This window comes from Lactuca sativa, chromosome 5 (assembly GCF_002870075.4).
Source record: "Lactuca sativa cultivar Salinas chromosome 5, Lsat_Salinas_v11, whole genome shotgun sequence".
NCBI lineage: Eukaryota > Viridiplantae > Streptophyta > Magnoliopsida > Asterales > Asteraceae > Lactuca > Lactuca sativa.
The window spans coordinates 334,508,684-334,516,303 of record NC_056627.2 but is presented as its reverse complement, the minus strand read 5'-3'; the positions used below and the strand labels follow the sequence as shown (position 1 = coordinate 334,516,303).

Here is a 7,620-nt window from a genome sequence, read left to right as displayed (position 1 = left end):
TGGTATCTCTCCAATCGTAGGGCACCATTTACAGATTTGCGGCTCTTCACGCACACAAAGGAAATGGTAGAATTTAGCAAAGGTAGATTGGAGAGATACCATCAGATACACACTCACGTCCCTATTGTGCGATTCAATTGGCAAAAAATCAAGTCTACAATCGAATTAGGATGCTCAGGGTTTTCTAACACTATATTAGGGTTTTTTTTTTTCATTTATAGAGTAGGTAATTTGAAGAATGTTGTCCCTAAAATCAATTTCTATAATCACTTGGTGGCAGACTTGTGTGAACTGTACCAAAATTCAAGGTTTTATTCTCATCTCTTTCATTGGTTCATCTTTTTGGCTGATTAGGTTTGTTTGTGTTTTTAGTTGATGCATATTAATGCTTATTTGATCAAGGAAGTGGCAGGAACTTGGTAGTGATGATGATGTCTTTTAGTTTTTTGGTTGTGATTTCACCTGATAAAGTAAGATACTGTGAAATATTCCACCTGAACAAACCCGGTTGGTTGGAGAGAGACAATCAACAAAAATGAGGATCAAATATCTTGAAGCAGCACTGAGTCAAGATATTCAGTTCTTTGACACTGAAGTCAGAACTTCAGATGTTGTATATGCGATCAATACTGATGTTGTTATGGTTCAAGACGCCATTAGTAAAAAGGTGAAAAAGATCAAATCTTTTTGACTCATACATATGAGATTATTAACTCTGTGTTTGTTTGTGTGTGTGTGTGTGCGTGTAGCTAGGGAATTTTATACACTATATGGCAACATTTGTATCTGGATTTGTGGTGGGATTCACAGCAGTTTGGCAATTGGCGCTTGTGACACTTGCAGTGGTGCCTTTAATTGATAATTGGAGCTATTCATACAATTACATTAGCGAAACTGTCTTCTAAGAGTCAAGAAGCTCTTTCGGAAGTTGGAAATATTGCTGAGCAGGTGTGTTTTTTTACTTTTATATAGATATAATTCCCTTAAATCTATAAAATGAATTCAAGAAAGCCGTAATTTCTCTTTTGTTTTTTTTTTCATGTGAGTTTGCTGAATTTGAGCTAAGTTCAACGACATATCAGTCTTTCCTCTTATTTTCCCATCTGGGTATTGTTTGATTTGACCTAAATTCAAGATGACGAAAACATCAGTCGTCCCCTGTTTTTTTTTTCTATTTGGATCAAGGAAAAAAAATCATTTTTTCCATGTTTCTTTCGATTTTTAAGAAATATATCAGTTTTTCCTCTAATTTTCTATCTGGGTATTTCTGAATCTTAGCTTAATTTGTTTTTCTTTTTGGGGAAAAAAATCCATATTTTTCTTGTTTCTTAATCTGACTATCAATATTTTAGAGCAAACTTCAAAAAAAAAATAATCTTTCTAATGTTTTATAATCTGAATGTTGTTATATTTGGACAAACTGAAGCGAAAAAATAAAAAAGACATGCATGTTCTTGCATCTGGGTGTTGGATGAATTTGAAAGCCAAATTCAAGAACTTATTATCAATCTCAAAAAGCTAATTCTCTTTTTACCATCTGGATACTTTCTTGATCCATCAAAAATGCAGACAATCGCACAAATTCGAACAGTATTAGCATATGTTGGTGAATCAAGAGCATTACAAGCCTACTCTTCTGCATTAAAGATCTCACAAAAACTCGGATACAAGACTGGATTTTCAAAAGGATTAGGATTAGGAGCAACTTATTTCACAGTCTTTTGTTGCTATGCTCTTCTTCTATGGTACGGAGGCTATCTTGTTCGCCACCATTACACCAACGAAGGACTCGCCATTTCCACCATGTTCTCCGTCATGATCGGTGGCCTGTAAGTCTTCTTCTTTCAAAAAATTCCAGTAAACCCCATTAATCAATCTCATTTTATTCTAATTATTCCGATTCCAAAATTCAAAATTTGACAGAGCTTTAGGCCAGTCAGCTCCAAGTATGTCCGCGTTTGCGAAAGCACGAGTAGCAGCGGGTAAAATCTATAGAATTATCGATCATAAACCGAGCGTCGACAAAAACTCTGAATCGGGATTGGAATTGGATTCCGTTTCTGGCCAATTAGAGCTGAAAAACATCGAATTTTCATACCCTTCAAGACCAGATGTTAAAATTCTAAACAATTTCACTTTAACTGTTCCTGCCGGAAAAACAATTGCATTGGTCGGAAGCAGTGGTTCAGGGAAGAGCACGGTGGTTTCTCTAATCGAAAGGTTCTACGATCCCACCTCAGGTAATAATCAATCTCAATGTACAACCCTACACGCACATAGTACAACATGAATACCTCTAATCTTGCTTAATTTCAACACAGGACAAGTAATGCTTGATGGGCATGACATAAAAGGTCTGAATTTGCGATGGTTAAGGCAACAAATTGGTCTAGTTAGCCAAGAACCTGCACTTTTTGCAACCACCATTAAAGAAAATATCCTCTTGGGTCGACCCGATGCATACATGGGTGAGATTGAAGAAGCTGCACATGTGTCAAATGCTCATTCGTTCATTATCAAATTACCAGATGCCTATGATACTCAGGTAGGTTAAAAACTTATAATCTTGTTTTTATTTTGTGGGTCCACTTTGGTAACTTTTATGCTTTGATATTAATGGTGATTGTTCTTGATTTTTGGATGCATTTGGAGGGTAGGGTTTGATTTTTCTTTAGTTAAAGTTGGTTGCTTTTTGGTTGTTTGTAAAGATTAAAAATGAGTGGCAAATTTGGTAAAAAAAGGAAAACCTAACTTGGTGTAAAAGTCAAATGTAGTAAGGTAAAGTTTTCTTTCAAGGGAATGCATTAATTGAGAAGTTTGAAACCTGGTTTTTTCAGTCAACACTCCATGTGCAAAATGCAGATTTATGCAAGAAACAAGAACATAACTGTAACACCAGTGTGTGTGTGTGTGTGTATGTGTAAAAGGACAATATCGATAAATATAAAATATATACAACTATACACATTTTATAATTCATATCAAATGTACACTGTATCCATCACATGACTGACAAACGCAAAGATTTCGGTTGACCAGAAGCATGTTCAGGAAACAGTTTGACCATGTACTCCCTGAGTTTGTTGACTTTTATCTACGAAGTGCTTGAGCAATTTGGAAAGGGGGCATTTGGTGTTGCCCTTCTTGTACGCCATCTACATGATAGAAAAAAAGTAAGAATGAAATTGAATTTACCCTACTTACATGGTTTTGTAATTTGTTTGTTTTGATGTCTGCCCTTCTTATACTCCATAACAGATCAGTTGGTGTTGGTCATCATTAATGTAATTAGCCCTAAATGTCCCATATAAATGATTGGTTTTGTTCATTTGTATTTCTGCAAGAATAGTTATAGCAGCAAACAAACAGTAGAAGATTATTGATTTTTTATGGCTATGGCCTATGGGTATGATGACAGGGTGAGATTGGAATGGCATTTGGAGATTTATTAAAGACATTATGGGCTCCTGGGGCAACAGTTGTACCACCACGAACATTCAAGTCCAAGCTTGCTCATTTAAGATTTCCTGATTTCAAAGAGTTGCAGACTAGTGGCAAGGGCAGCTGCAAGCATCCTGGAAGTAACAGAAAAAACCGCACGATTCAAAATGTTCATACTTGCATTCTGTTTTAAGCTCTAAATGTGGCAGTGGTATATTTTCGTCTTATTTCATATTATAAACTTGCTTCAGATCTGAATTTTGAACCTAATCTTAATAGCTTATATATATAAACTACCCTTTTGGCAGCGATTTTACTTAGTGTAATATACATGGAGATTTGTCAAAGACTTAATTTGACTATTGTTAGGTCATGGGTTGGTGAAGACATAATTTGACTATTGTATTTGACATATTAGTGAAATGAATTATCTTTGTTATTTATTGTATTTTATTTTGTATTATGAGATTTTTAATGTATTATTTAATTTGAAAATTAGTAAATCTATAAATAATATTTTTTTTAAACAGTAAAAATTATGATACGCAAAAATGTGTGTCATCTTCATTTATGACATGGCCTTTCTTGACAGGGGCTTTATTGATACGCATTGCGTGTCATAAACACGCGTGTCGTAAGGTTACGACACGTGAATGCGTGTCGTCTTCCTTTATGACAGGGCCTTCCTTGATACGCATTGTGTGTCGTAAACGCGCGTCGTAATTGCACGTCATAGATGAGCGTCGTGAATGCGCGTCGTCTCTCTTTATGACAGGGCCTTCCTTGACGCGCATTTGCGCGTCGTCTGAGCCTTTTACGAAGCGCAATGAGCGTCGTAAAAGGCTGTTTTTCTAGTAGTGGACCCAAAACTGTCTGAAACACTGACCTGCCTGAAAACACTGAACTACCTGGAACACTGACTTCCTGAAACACTGAACCGCCTGAACACTGAACTGCTTGAAACACTGACTGCCTGAAACACTGAACTGCCTGAACACTGAAATGCCTGAACACTGGACTACCTGAAACACTGACTGCCTGAAACACCGAATTGCCTGAACCACCATGTTGCTACATGGCTGCTTTCCAACATCTATCGAGACCTTCCTGGTCTCAATTCATTCGTCGGTCATCTAAAATATCGGGTTCCAGCCCGGCTGCGGAGCCAAAGGACTCCCTATTTAGTCACCTCACACGACTTCTGAACAAAATCCTTCTCTGGAACTAGTTACCACTAGTTATCATGTCACTGAGGCTCTAACAACCTCCTGATCCAACCAATCGGGTCCGTGCGTCGAATCTTGATGTTACCAAATCACGGTTAAACGTGACTGCTACATGACCAATTGTAGCCTTATATAACAAGTAACCTGAAGAAATCCATTTCTTCCTCGATCTCAAAACTGCAGTGGCATTCCTACAGTCTTATCACTGGGTCAATTAGGTCTAATCCATCCAGATAATTCTGAAATCCAATCCGTGGATTTCCATATCCTTACTGCTATGCCCGAACTGGTGGGTACTATTGTTCCTTCCGCGTCCTAACAACACGCTCATGTTGTCTACCAGCCAAGTGTATTTTATGGCTACGCCCGCAGTCTCACAACACTATAGCACTACCTAACTGCTAGTGAATTCTATGGATACACTCGCAGACTTACAACACTCTAACACTATCTGGAGGCTAGTGAACGCTACGACTACATCCGTAGACTTGCAACACTATAACACTATCTGGCTGCTAGTGAATGCTATGGCTACACCCGCAGACTTACAAAACTCTAACACTATCTGGATGCTAGCGAATGCTACGGCTACACCCACAGACTTACAACACTCTAACACTATCTCATTTGTTGGTTACTGATCCGAACACATTCGATGACGAGTATACACATGACCTATCATTCAAGACTTAACCCATGTCCTGACTGGAATTCCCAACCTGATTCCCTAAGGCTTGCTGGAAAACATTACGGGAACGCGATCTCCTTACTGGTAAGTTTTTCCAAACTTCCATCTCACACTATCCTCAAACCATACAGCTGCCTGGGCTATCTTCCTTTCTGAAAAGGATGCGAAACTTATCCCAATTTCAAAACTACTCTTACTTCTAAATCCTTGGATGATTCTCCCCCACTTTAATTCAACTAACGTCTTACAGCACACAATACTAGAAGGATTCTCAATCCTTCTTACCATTCCATGTGCAATCTGCTGAAAACCACGCTTACCATTTCTAGTGTGCCAATACTAACCAGTCCAAAAGATCACACCACTTCCAAGGACCCGAATACATCTTCGGAAATAACTTGCTAGACCCAGGAAGCTCCGAATCCCAATTGGAGACCTCGGAAACTCCCCTTGTATCAGGGCTTCTATCTTAGCCGGAATGACTAGAATACCCTTCTGATTGACAATGTACCCAAGCAATTGCACCTTGCACAACCAGAACTCACATTTGGAGTACTTTGCAAAAAGTCTCTCCCTCCTCAAAGTCTCTAGCACCTCCCTCATGTACTCCTTGTGCTGGAATATAACCAATCTATAGCCGAACAACACCTTCTCGAAGGTAGTGAGATGCTACCGAGTCTCACACATACTTGCTACCGCTACTGCATCTAAAGTAACCTGCTCTACAAGGGATTTCCTCCAACTATCATTCTAAAATCCAATATATGCAGATGGCATATCAATCAATCACAAGCAGGCCACAAAATTCTGAAGTATCATTATTATTACCGATGTAGAGCCTTAACAATAGAATTATTACAAAAGGGAGAATTCAAACGACATACCTGCGATCTAGTGCAGCTCGATCTTGACTTCCTGTGGGACAATGCGCGCCTAAACCTAGACTCTCTCCACCACCAAAACAGGACAGCAAGACTTGAAATGACCAGGTTGGTGGCAATGAAAACATATCTGATTCTTCTTACAATCCTAATACACATGCTCCCTTTCCCCGCACTTGAAACACCTGAACTTGTGACAAGCAAACCCATGAGTTCCTCCATACTTACCACACACCTCAAGGTCCTCCCGACTTCCAACACCCAAGTCAGCTGAGTATGACTCCTCACTTTTTCCCATTTGTCCTGAAATAAGTGCTTGCTTCCTTTTACCGTGCTGCCCATCCAAACCAATCTCCTTCTCCCGAGCTACCCCGACTACCTCATTAATCGATTAAGTGGTTACTAAATGACCCTGAAACTTAGCTGCTAACCCAATATTGTCGGGTAATTCTTCACTTACTACTCGTGAATCCACTGCAGACAACCGAAATCCATGCTTCCCACCGTAGGCGCCTCTACCCGGCCCTGACAGCCATTGGTGATCCTTAAAGTGGCAGGGACAGGTGATATCACCTGTACTACCGGAAGCAAACTCGGACACTGGGCCTTCTTGTGGCTCCACTGACTGCAAAGGAAACATATCAGATCTGACCCCTGAGTGGTGGTAACACAACAATCTCTGCTAAAATGACTAGTCCGGCCGCACCGGAAGCAGCCATAATCACCACCACTACCACTCCTACACGCACCCTTGTGCGTCCTGCCACACTTTCTGCATCGGCTGTGGCTCTAATAATCCCCCGATCTCGAATCTGACCCGTTGGGCCTTTTACCCGAACCTATGGTTACCTGAACCTCATCCTGCTTCCTCTTCCTGATCTGCTCCAGATCAATCTCCCTCTCTCTGGCCCGAGCAATCATATCCTCCAGCGTTTTGCAGCTGGACCTGCTCACAAACTGGCTGATTTCATATCTCAGCATTTCATGATATCGAGCTTTCTTCATCTCCTCGTCCGCCACAAATTATGGAACCAAGAGAGCCCTCTCCCTGAACTTGGCGGTGATCTCCGCCACCGTCTCAGTAGTCTGCTGAAGATCCTGGAACTCTCGTGCCAACTGTTGCACCTCAATAACCGGTGCAAACTCAGCCCTGAACCTAGCCGAGAAATCACTCCATGACATCGCGTCCAACGCGGCATCATCCCCCAAGTCATGAACAACCTCCTCCCACCAATCCCGCACTCTGCCCTTCAGAAGACAGGAGGCGAGTCTGACCTTGTCCCCTTTGGGACACCGACTCGTGCGGAAAGCGTTGGAAACATCTTCCAACCACCTGCTGCTAGCAATGGGGTCCCTACCCCCATGATAATCTGGTGCCCCACAA

At 40.6% G+C, this 7,620-nt stretch overlaps 1 pseudogene; it reads left to right on the top strand.

Annotated features, from left to right (window-relative positions):
• Positions 1-535: 535 nt before the first annotated feature.
• On the top strand, positions 536-2,554 carry LOC122198158 (ABC transporter B family member 1-like; annotated as a pseudogene).
• Positions 2,555-7,620: the final 5,066 nt, after the last annotated feature.